Source organism: Drosophila eugracilis, unplaced genomic scaffold, assembly GCF_018153835.1.
Source record: "Drosophila eugracilis isolate 14026-0451.02 unplaced genomic scaffold, ASM1815383v1 contig_722, whole genome shotgun sequence".
Lineage (NCBI taxonomy): Eukaryota > Metazoa > Arthropoda > Insecta > Diptera > Drosophilidae > Drosophila > Drosophila eugracilis.
In genome coordinates, this window is record NW_024573616.1 from 60,661 (window position 1) to 73,585 (window position 12,925).

The window sequence follows — 12,925 nt, forward strand, 5'->3', positions numbered from 1 at the left end:
TTTCTAATCCGTGGCAGCATCAGAGGAATCAGAGGCATCGGAGGCAGTTCGTCCCGGCGTTGACACAAACAAATGGCCAACAGAAGCAGCGCCAGGGGCCGAGGCAGGGGCAGCGGCAGTCGGAATGACAGGGCACATCAAACGGGCCAGAGTGAAAGGTATTAATTGCCGGACAGAGTCCAGGTAGCCTGCCAGGACTTGCGGTGGGTGAGAGTGTTTTTAATGTGAAAGCAATTTCAGCAAATCCAAGTCAAGACTCAAACGAAACTGCCGCCACCGCCTCATACAGGTACATGTGGAAATTCTTCAGTTATTATGACCAAAGTGGCCATAATTATTTTGATGTTGGTCCGTAATTAGTGTTCGATCAGCTGAGTGAATGAGGGAGCTGGGCAGGAAAGTCGGAGGGCGAAAGGGAAAGTGAAAAATTGCATTTCATGCGTGGCTGCCTCAACAGGGAAATTACGCACTTATTCCCCATCTATTGGAAAGTGAAATGCGTTTGGGAAAAACTAATTGCCGTCATTCGGTGCACTTGCAAAATGGCCGACTTGTATGTAATGGCCGAAAGGAAACGCTGTAATTGCTGGAGAGTAACATCTGAGGGAGATGATCTGTGGATTAATTTGGTGCAGGAACTAGGGATAAATTATTGCATTGAGTGGCATGAGGGTGATGAAGGCAGTGTAGTTCATAAGTGAGGAGAGTGGGGATGCGATTTCAGCAGGAATTTTAATAGATTGACTTAGAAATTGATAGAAAAAAGAGTTTTTGTATTAAAATTATATCAGTATCGAGGAAAGCACTCATATTAAAAGTAAAAGAAAGTCGTAAAAAAGTGTAATGAGGGTGTTGAAAGAAGTGTAGCTATCCTAGAAACTGATTTGGCAGAACGTTTTGAACTGACTTCGTAACAGTTTTGGGCAAATCTGTCATACTTAAAGTAACAAAAGTCTTGTTAAAGATTAATTAATGAATAATTAACATGAGGAAAACCATAAGAGATGATTACCATAAGAGTTGTTATCTTTAACATTTAATATCTTAACTTAACAGTGTTCTTTATTAATAGTATCATTGTTTAACCTCATAAACTAACATATAGATAGTATTAACACTATAAAATGAGTCAAAGTTTTCATCCTCTAATCTACAACTGAGACCCCTTTAACCAGAGGTTAGAAGAAATCTTTTTCCCGTTTCTCCCGACTTTTAACTGCGTAACACCATCAGCTTGGAAATCGACACCCAATCTCCTCGCCCACACCCACACCCTTGCCCACATGGAACATCTGCTCAAATTGAATCCAGCCAAAGGTAACAGGGTGCCTAGGCCAAGGAGAGCTCCTCTCCTGCCATTTGAATGCGTATCTCTGTCGGCGGCTGAGTAATGGCCGCAACTCCCGTTGACGAGCACAACAAATTTCATTGCAACGTCTCATACTATCAATGTCGGCAATATGTCAAATATAACAGCAGCAGTTGGGATCGGGGGATATATGTATATCTCTATATATATATACGAATGTAGACTGCGGGAGTGGCAGCCGCGTGATGCCCAAAAAGTAAAAATAACAGAAGCTGCTGGGCGATGCAATGGCAGCAGAGGCGCATAAAAATTCATTTTGAAAACTTCTGCCTCCGACAGCCGCTCCCGCATCCCTCCCGCATGCCAGGCACAAATTAATAATGACGCCAACGGCGTCGACGGCGCGACGAGGCTATATAGCCATATATCTAGATGCAGTCGGGTGGGCAGCAGATTGCACCTAGAGATGGGAACGGGATCAGGCATAGTCAAGTCTATGAGGTGTACATCAGCTTTACTTACAGATTCTTATTATGACTTTATTAAGATACTATGCAAAAAATAATAGGAAATATTGTATACTTTAAAAGATATTTATATTTAAATTTAACTACCTCATTCATTACTTTTCGATTTTCACAATAAATATACTTCTAATAATAATATTTCACTTTAGCCAGGAATGATGCCATGACATGAGCCTATATGACATTTTTATTTTAAAAGCCAAAAGTCAACATCCTCCTTTCCTTTAGCTCCCATACGAAGGATAAGAAACCAACTTATTAATTCAAAAATTTTGTTTCCTTACAAAGAATGATTCCCTTTAAAACCAGAGTAGAAGCCATGCATAAGGGAAATCTTTTCAAACGGCTTGCATTTTATTCCCAAAACCGCATTCAGCCTCTTTGACCTCTCATAGAGCACTCAAACATTACTGAAATATGAATATAATTGTATAAAATATTCGTTTCATCTATAATCGTGTCACGCTGACATATCTCTCCCCGATTTGAATGCAGTTTGCGACATCAAAGAGCTGGCGGATGGCTGTCTGACTCTTGCCATTGGCTTGTTTGAGTGACATATCGTTCTGCAGGAGGCTTTGAAGTGGAACCCGTGGCAACCGTTTAAGATATAATTAACTCGGTGCCCACGAAAATTGGCAAAGAATAAATGGAAGTGAGATTTGTTTTCAATATCCAAATGGCCCCCAGGGCCAAAGCCAACAACCAAACAAATGACAAACACAATTCCCATTATGTGGGAAATGTGTTAACAGAGAAATCAGCGGAATAAACAAAAAGCAAACAGAAAGCCCCAAAAAACAAAGAAAAGCAAATGACAGTCGAACGTTGGGAGGAATCAAAACTTTGCCCAATGACAAGCCACTCAACTCATTGACATTGAAAACAACAAACAGACAAACAAACAAACAAACAAAACTCACACAAAATTAGATTAATTTGGGTAATTTGAAGTTTCGTTGTAATGAGTTTGGTCAGTCATTTGGCTTTGACATTTTCGTTCATTTGGCTTTGTTGTCTTTATTTCGTGGGTCCACCACGGACTTTGTCAGCGATTTTCTTAGCCCCCAACCCAAGCCCAGTGAAAACTCAACAAGAGACCCAACTCGGACTCAAAGCTTTATTCATCTTAGAATTTTTGTCATAACGTTGCCCCTTTGGCTGCTCCTTATTTATTCGGCTGCCCGAAATGTTGAAGTTGCCCATTTTTTGAGGGCCCCGAGCAACATCAGTTCCGCATTCAGGGACTCCGATTCCGATTCCAAATCCAATTCCGACCCGCCTGCAGTTGCATCTCCCGGCAGAACTCCCAGGCGGGGAAGGGGCGAACGTGTTTCTTATTATTTTCCGCTGATTAATCGATTGTCGGCTGCGTGTCGCTGGCTCTCCCTGCCTCCATATGTCATCCGCAGTGCAGCGCCCAGTGATTCAGACACTTGTCACTGGAAAAATGTAAACATGAAATGCATTTATGTAGAAATGTGAAAAAATATCTGCGCGAAACACAAATATCCCTCCCCGCCCTGTCATCTGCCGGGGGCAAGAGGGCTGGGGATGCAAAGTTGTTGCTAGTAAAAAATGGTTTGACATGGCGCGTCTCAGTTGAGAGAGTCGACAGGGTTGGATTGGGGGAGGGAGCCATTGCGTAAGGGAAAATGGATTACTTTTCTGATTTTTTGGGAAAAATAATATTAAAAAGCAAGGAGATAGTATTATAAAAGATATCTACGATATGATCCAAAGGGTTCTATCAAATTTACATTTTTCATTACTAACTTGTTCGGAAGTTTTCTATCTAATTTTAAGGCTTAACAGAAGGAAAAAACTCAGTTGCCCAGTGTGTGTTGCCAATTATGTTGGACAAAAGCCAGAGCTTGGAATTGAGAAAGCGAAAGCGAAATATTCACCAATTCCCAAATGTTACATTTTTCAGCAAGGAGCGGGACTGCAATTTGAGCCGCTTGGATTGGATTTCCTTGAGAGGCCTTGGCGTTGGCCTGCTCATTGTTTTCGGAGAGCCATGGCCCCGGTTCCCAGTTCGCAGTTCCCAGTACAAAGTTACCAATTCCCAGTCCCTTCTCCGGATTCGGAATCAGCCCTCCCTGCTGGCTCTGTATGCTGGCTCCCCCTTGGCTTCAGACCCCGGCTGCTGGCCCGGTCTGCTGGGCTGCTTTTGATGATGATGGCATTTCCTTTGGTAGTTGCGTACGTCATAGATTAATGGCAGCAATCCATCAAAATCACTCGATGGACATGACGAACAGCCGAAAATTCAGAAGAAGCAGCCAGCCAGTCCAGCAGCTCTGTGGGAGCAAGTGAGACGGACATATGGAGCGGGAGAGAGAAGGGGATGTTTGCCAGCTTGCCAGCTAAAAAAAGGCAAAATTTTTGGGTTTTTTGTTAACTGCGTTCTTTGTGCTTGGTCGATTTTGTGTTTGTTTCCAGCTCCTGGATTTTGTTGTGAATTTTTATCAGGCTCTGCGACCACCAAAGTTTGTATTGGCTTTCAGTTTTGTTTCGAGATAAGCCGAAGTGAAAGGTTTCTCTATATTATATTGACATATTTGTATAGGGGTTATCAAAAGGGAGTATCTTAAAGTTACGTAAAAAGGTTAGTAAACCATCTCTTGTCAGATGTGTTACTTTTATTGGATGGCACTAAGAACAGAGGGGTAGATTTTGTAAGTAAAAGCTGATTCAAGCTTTTAGTAATTCCGAAATAAAGAAGGTTAACCAAAAACTTAATAGGAAATATATTCCGAAAAACTTAAAATTAAATATTTAAAAATCTATAAGATAAACGTTACTGTTTTATACAGGCTTAAAATATTTATTTTGCTAGTTGGAATGGGACAAGGCTCCACCTATTGTCAAGAAAAGCATGTTTAGTAACTGATTGTGACGTCACTGCCCATGTGACGCCTTATAACATACATTTCTTAATAAATAGCGAAATAATGCTCCGATTTGAACAATCTTTGATAAATCGATAGATATTGACAAAAAATTGTTATACAAGGTCAAACGAAGACCTTCATTATAATATTATGGACGCCACAGTTTTCCGCGGCTTGTAATCGTATGAGTGGGCGTGGTAAGATGCTGAAATAAACTTGTGCTGAGTAGAGACCTCAATAGTCTTTATGCTTAACCTCAACTTTGTATCTCTTTTAGTTCCTGAGATCTCGGCGTTTATACGGACAGACCGACGGACGGACACACGGAAATGGCTTAATCGACTTCGCTATTGATACTGATCAAGAATATACTTTATAGGGTCGGAAACGCTTCCTTCTACTTGTTGCATATATTTAAACAAATCTAATATACTCTACGAGTATGTCTGCCGAAATACATTCCAACTTCCATAACTCGAAGCACCGCCTGCAAGCCAAATCAAACATTTATTTTCGACTTACAAGAAATCAGGAAACTACACTTCAATTATTAAGAAAATGTTTTCATACGATTACTTTAGCGAGTAATCTTAAAAACTTAACAAAAGCTTTAGAACTTGGTTAACAAATGTTAAATTATAAATCCTACAAAATTGTAAAAACAAGACGAACATAACAATCGGATTCGAAGATTCCCATTGAATCGAAGGCGTCAAAGTGCATCGCCCAGGCAGACTCTGCGATCAATCAATTGCCGGAAGAGCTGGCAACTTGTGGCAAGGTCCAATGACAACGCTGCTATGAATAGAACCCGGATCCCAGACCATTGCCATCGCACTTACCAACGAGGAGGCACACCACTTAGCATGAATCCGGCATTAGTGGGAAGGCATCGACATCCCCAGAAGACACTTGAGATCGGCCATGGAGGAGGGGAAAGTAGGGAAAGTGGGAAATTTGGGGGCACTGGCATTCGCTTGCCACGTTCAATTAACAACAAAAGTGTGACTGTGACACGTCCTCGTTGGAAAGAGTGTTCACTGTACACCTCTTCTGTCGCTCTTCTTTCCCAGACATCTGTGAATTTTATTCAAAACTCTTGTCTCCTGGTCGACGGCATTATCGGAAACTGATTAATAACCATTGTCGGGCCATGTCGGCATTCCCAAAGTGTGACTCCATCTTCCCCGATCCCTCGTCTTGTACAGACAGCCAAGATCTTGTTCCGAACTCTGTACTTTGTCTTGATCTGCGAGGGATTTTGGGCTCTCATTAGGCATCTTCCAACCAAAACACGTTGTTTGGACTTAAAATAAAAATATTATGGGAATGTGATATTTGAAGTTGATATTTTCGTAACTTTTAAGCAATCAATAAGTGAAGCTGCTAGAACTGGCTGTGCATCATCACAAAAATATAAATAATTGAAGAAAGATGTTTAATATTGTTCTGAACTTATTAGCTTATTCAATAATTGAAATTAAACTTCCTAAAACTAGGAATTTAAAATTGATGGGTAAGAAGTTTCCTTTCCTTTCAAGGTGGAGAAGATATTTAAAGATATATTTTCCAAGTTCTATTTTCGTTGTTTTTCGATTAATCAAAAAATTATGCTCAGACAGAAGCATTTGTTTAGGGGATTTATCCGAATGTAATTCAAACTTTGAATACAATTTAATTGATTTTTAAGTGCCGCACAAATTACATAATCGCGTTCGGGAAATCCCAAGGACTTAGACTCCCATTCAGAGTCGAATTCGGAATTAGTTGGCTGCCTTTTGGGGCTGGAGAGAGGTTTTCCTGCGATTATTCGTCCGTTTTGGTTGATAAATGCTTTTATCACCGCATCGAGTTCATTCGGTGCCGGCAGCGCTTAATCTGAATGCCATCGTCAACTGATGGCAGGGCATTAGTTTTCCAGGGGCGACCAGAACAGGGAAGCGGAAGTTTCATTACAGTCGCCCAAAGGAGGAAATGAGAGAGCCTGCGAAAGCGCTGAAATCGATGCGTATCTTGAGCGATGATTTGCGGTGTGTGAGAGTTGAAAGTTTGTGAAAACCATAAAATAATTAACACTTGATTATTATTCGGGGAGCGATGGCTGGACGAAAGTTTGGCAACTCCGCTTAAGTGCCGACATGGGTGACATCGACTTAATGTCCCTCCGCCCCAGGCTCTCCCCCGCCTCTTTTCAACCAACTCCTCGGAAAACTATTCTGCTGCAATCTAAAAACAGATTTAGCTTGTGCCTCTGCTGTCAGCAGCAGAAAATGTGGAAAATGCAGAAAAGCAGCTGAGATTTTTGGGGCGCTTGGGGGATGCAAATTTCTGCAGAGCACAGCAAGATGGATGCAAACCCCAATTTATCAAAAAACGCCACACCCTCCGCCTCGCCTTTGTTCTTTCTAATAAACTTAAGTGCAAGTTGCAAGCCGGCGACAAAGGAAGCCAAGACAAAAGCACCACGAATAAAAAATTAACGTCAAACAAAGAAAATCCACCATTATTATGTGCCACGCACACACACACGCACACACACACCGAAATGCGAATGGGAGAAATGCGCTTCACTCTGGACTTCCGGGGCGGATACAAAAGTTTTCAAAGATGGTACTAATTAATGGTGGTAATAAGGAATTAATGGTTTAATATTAGATAAAAATATAAATGGTAATTTAATAATTTATTTAAACTAAAAGTTATAAGTACTTAGTAAGAGATGAAAATGATTTAAGAACTTTTTTTATTGAAATCAATTCCATAAAATTAGAATTTTATATATAAGTTTGATGAAAAATGCATCTTTAAATAGATTATGAATTATGAGTTTGATGTCAAAATAATATAATTTGTATTTAGCAAAATAGTAATGGAATATAGTTTTGCATTTGATTTTGATCTTCTCACTTTAGAAGCTAAAATAAAAATAAATATTTCTGCATAAACTTTAAATCTTGACATCTGTTTTATTTTGCTTTTTAATAAGCCAATATGTCACGGTACTCTTTTTTATAATTTTATTTTTATTATATTTTAACGATTTAAACTGTCAATTTGGTTTCTTGGCTGACTATGGCAACTCCTTGAACCACCCAAGTCAGGACAAAGCGTGAAAAAATCCGCTTTTCATCCCCGCAAGGATATTCTTTTTGGGCAACCATAGTTCCCTGTTACTGTTTTCTTTTTTGTTCCGGGAAAACAAGGGTGACATGATGGACAGACGTCGACGTTTTTCATCAGCGGTCGTCATCTTGTGTCATCGTCAGACGGCGACTTTTACAGTGAGAGAAAAAGATGGTAGCAAACTGATTCTACAGATATACAGAATATATAAATTAATGAAAATGCTGAACTCATTAGAGCTGCGGTATCAAACGGCGGTATAAACTTTTCCAAATAATATGATAGTAAATATAAAATCTTTTGTAATTTGTGAACAGAATTAAGTTTTATACTTAACATAATATATCATTGGTATAAGACAGTCTGTAGCTCAGTCTATCTAGAATGTTTAAAGTTGACTTACTTTTAGAAAAAGAGAAAAAAACACACTGAGAAATAACATAAGACAGTAAGCAATCATTAATTATTTGATAATAGTTTTCGGAAACCATAAACCAATCACCGTAAGTAAGTTAAAAATATGAAATTACATACACATTTCGTATTTGTAGTTAGTACTTTTCTTCAGTGCACACGGCTTCCGCAGGGACGCACGCACTCAGAACCGTGCGTATGGCGGCCATTGGCATCATGGTGGTGCTACGGCGGAGCCATTGTGGTGGTAGTGCTGCGATGGTGGTGGTGGCAGTTGTGCGTATTTTTGTGTCACATTCCAATCTATATCAATCTTGTGTTTGCAATGACGGATGGCATTTGTCAATGTCAGACATTTTCGTTTTCCATTTGAGGCTCTAATGGCAGACAGGCAGAAGGCAGAAAAGCCGGAACAGGGTCCTGTGTTCTGGATCCTGTTCGGCATTGTCCTGGGCCTTAAAGTCACTCAGCCACTTGCCGCAGTCATCGCCCACGCCTACTCCGCCTACAGCCAGCAACCACCACCCACATCTCACCACCCAAACGCCCTCGACGCATGAGTTTGACGAATTCGATGTCAAATATTTTCCTTGTTTCCCTCGACATTTTTTTATGAAAAGCATTTTCTGAGAATTAGAATTGGCTTCTGTGGGTGCGTTTTCCCCCGACGCAAGGGGAAATTCTTTCGTGGGAGGGTGGTTGTGTTTATTCCCCTCCCCTTTCTCTACTATTAGTGTTTTTCGGGAATCCGTGTGTTTGGGCAGGAAATCAGTAAATGTGTTTGCATTAAGTGTTTTCGATTCGCAAATATTTGTAGTCTTTGGGGAATCCCTGCTTTTAGAGGTGGGAGTTTAGATAGGAAATGTCACAGGGTTTTACTTATATGAAAGTTTGCTTGAAAATTTAGTCAATCGAAAGAGCATTTAGGGTAAACATCAAGGGAATTTCAAGGGAATTTTAGGGTAAACATCAAGGGAATGTTAACTAAATGGTATACCTGAAGTACCTCGCAATGGCTATTCATTATTTAATAATATAATAATATTAACAAGTCCGGTCCGTATTATGTTACTAGGTGTATAAATATATCCCCTTTCATTAATTAAATTTACCAAATCATTATTACCTAAAGTTTTAAATCCTTGCTCCTATATATTGCCTACGCTCTGAGTGCTCATTTGTTTTTTATGCTCTCTGCGTAAGGGCTTGCTCGGTCATAAGCTTTGAGCGCTCGCGACGACATTACACTAACAATTTTTAGTGTTCCTCTTTCCGCCTCATTCGTCCGTAACTGTTTTTGTTTCTTCCTAGATCATCCTCGAACTCCTTGCTATTCCACTATCAATTTCTCGTTTTCTTCTTTCCCTCTCATTCCGTCCCTAACTGTTCTTGTTTCTTCCTTTATCATCTTCGAACACTGCACTGCAATTCATTCCCTATAACTTCGGTTTGCACTTTGGAATTGATTTCGCAGTGGACTATTTGGCGAGTGTAAGTGATAAATTGGTAAGCAACAAAAGTGTTTTTCTTTCTCTCAGTGCACAGTTGCAAACCAGCACAAAAGCGTCTCTAAATATATGCACGCTTACGTTTTCTTGTATTTGGATTAGTAAATGCTCTGCCGTAACACGAATTTGAGCACCCCCTTTTCTATTTGTTCACTTCTTCATATTTTGGCAATCTTTCCCTATGGATCTCTAATCCCCCGAATAATAGCTAATTTTTTTAATTAGATTCCTTCAAAAATCGCGTGCTCTCCTCCAACCTCACCCAAGAGAGCTCTCCTGAACTTGTTATCCCCTAGCAAATCTTCATTACACGTCACCTCTCGAAAGGAGTTACTCGCAACAAATTGGAAAACCATTAATCACAGGTCCGAATGTTTAATTTGGCGAGGGAGGGGCAGGACAGTCGACGTCAAAACAAACACTCGACATCATTCAACATTAAGTAATGATAAACCAAGACCTGCGTGTCCCTATAAAATATGAAGAACAGCCGAAGCAATGATGAGCCGATGGCCCAGCAGAGTAAACAGAAACCACCCGCCAATGTGTCAGCAGCCAAAGGGAAAAGCAGTCTTAACCAAAACAAGAACCAGAACCAAAACCCCCAAAACCCCAAACCAAAACCAAAATAAAACAAACCGAAGAGCCGCCGTTTTGTTGGACATCATTAATAACAAAATACAACGAGCGGAGCGGTCAGGATTAATGAATGCTTATGAGATGCCACTGCAAAGATGTGCTAAACGCACGTCCAGCCCAAGGAGGGAGTGCGGTTCCAGTCCGAAGGATCACATCCGTGGGCAGCCACTCGGTTGGATCGGAAATTAATGAACTGGCCCAGAACTAAAGCCGAAAAACTGGCAAACAAAACCGAAATGCATAAACAATTGAAAAGTGTGTTGATGTTTGGGTGGGTTTTGGCCATGTACGAGGTACCATCTTGTCTGCCGCGTTAGAGACTCTCTGTATCCTTTGGCAGCACTTCAGTAGACTCCATGTCGACATTGCGTTTGTTTTCGATCATTTCGAGTGGAGCGTTGTAGAACGAGAGAGGGGAAAAGGGGGAGTGGAGCTGGTTGATTGATGAAGCCCAAACGTGAATTTCACACCCAGCCGATATCGCATACAAATCGAATTAAAGACAGAGCCAAACGATGGCTAATTAATTTCCACCAAATATTGATAAATGACTTGCTACCCAGGCAATGCAAATCTACAAACGAGGAAACTATGAAGTTCTTTCATTCCACTGTTAACTATATAGGAGTGTATATATACTATCGGATTATGTATATATCTATATAGATTTGATGTTGGAAACTTAGGAAGAAGAATTATTTGAATATTTGATAAGTAATCAATATTTAATAGCACTTTGAAAGGATGTAAAATGCGCTAAAATATATCTGTATATCTCAATGAGTATTCAACAGATATGACAGGTTATGAAAGGTTTGATCTGATAATGTTAAGTCAAACTAGAGTTCTTATATGAGATCCAGTACTTGTGACACCCTCTCAAGCTACCACGACAAGTCCTTTAGATTACTCAACTTTCCTTAAATGGTTCTTTAAAGATCGATGAATAGTAAACCAAGACTGTTTTAGAACTTTGATTTGTTAATACCAAATTGAAGAGAATTTAGTTTCCTCTTCTTTCCCCTGCCTTTGGAACTCATTTCCTTCAAGTGTACCCAGATCGAGGGACTATAAATAGACGGCCCTGATAAATGATGTGCCGAAGAACGGCTTCAAGTGACGGGGGCAATTATGCGAGGAGCCAGCTGAGGTCCAAATGACAGGTCGATTGAGTTAACGTTAACGCTAAACGCTAACGCCTGCCGCTGCCTTCCGAGAGCCAAGTGGATGAGCCAAAAGGGAGGAGGAGGAGGTGGAGGAGGAGCTGCTGCACCGGCTACGGCTACCAGCTAAATTTGTGGCTATTTCTGTAGCAGCGGCCGGCTCGATCGGCCCACGATCGATCGCCAATCATTAATAATCCATTGGAACAAGGTCTTATGGCAGAAGCAGTCTTTTGTGGAGTAACGCGGACCAGGGCCAAACGGCCAAACAGGTGTGCCAGGCAGCTCTTCCTCACTCCCCTTACCCCCTTTGGAATATCACTTCTGTACGGGGATCGTGGGCTTTCGAAATCGATCATCGTCACGCCGCCGCTCAAGTCGATTAAAGTGAGCGAATTTTCATTACCAGAATTCATTTATTTCGCTAGAGAAAATTAAAATTAAATATCCCGTTGATTGTGTTGGCTGATCGCTTTTTGTTTCTGTAATCCGGCATTCAATTTCGTGGCTATAAATCGAGTGGGCCAGAATGGCCAGCGTGGCCAGGACCACACACACGTCAAATTGTTAATAGAGTTTGTCTATGGAGAGAGGGAAATGACTTGCAAAGGGGGGATATGGGGAAGTTTTAATTTAAACACCAGACGAGGTGGCATTTTGATGTCTTAAGACTTTCTAAAAATTAAGCAATATTTGGCAATTATGGATTAGATTGTTATGGTAATGGTGATATCTTTTTTGGATTAAAGTTACAAGAATATTGCATTTTATTGATATTTAAGAGAAAGCGGGAAGCTGAAGATGTAATCACTTAACATTAGCAAGAAATCAGCAAAGATTTCAGCGGTTTGAAACTCTTTTTACCCCTTAAACTTATTGATATATTATATTTCTCATAGTAAATTCTAAGCAAGTTTAACCTTTTTAAAATTGATAAATGTTCTAATATTGTAATATATTACTCTTTAAGTACACTTGTTTATTCACAACTTACTTTCAGAGTAAAGGATGATCCGATGGCCGCAGCAGTGAAATGGAAACTGATCTACTGCTGTCGGCACATACCAATCCTATTACCATTTCCACATCGATTGGCAGCTGACTCGTCAAAGGCAAAAGTCAAAAGTCAAAGGCCATAAATCACCGACAGACAGTGGGCCAGACAAAGGATAAAGTCAAAACACAAAACAAACAGACAACCAATATACAGCCCACGCGGGGAAAGGATGTGAGTGCCGAGCGAAGTTTTATGACGGTCAGTGTCAGTCGGCAGTTGACGTTTTGAAGGACATGGACTGGCTGGCTAGGGAAGGATTACAAAGAATTACCGAACAATATTTGCATA

The 12,925-nt window shown here is 40.5% G+C and overlaps 1 long non-coding RNA gene across 1 annotated transcript; it reads right to left on the minus strand.

Annotated features, from left to right (window-relative positions):
* Positions 1–2,937: 2,937 nt before the first annotated feature.
* LOC121530403 lies at positions 2,938–12,631 on the minus strand. The gene is made up of 2 exons (XR_005993942.1): positions 12,575–12,631; positions 2,938–3,278 (listed from the first exon to the last, which is right to left on the minus strand). It is a non-coding gene; the product is annotated as an uncharacterized LOC121530403 (long non-coding RNA).
* Between the last annotated feature and the right edge of the window lie 294 nt (positions 12,632–12,925).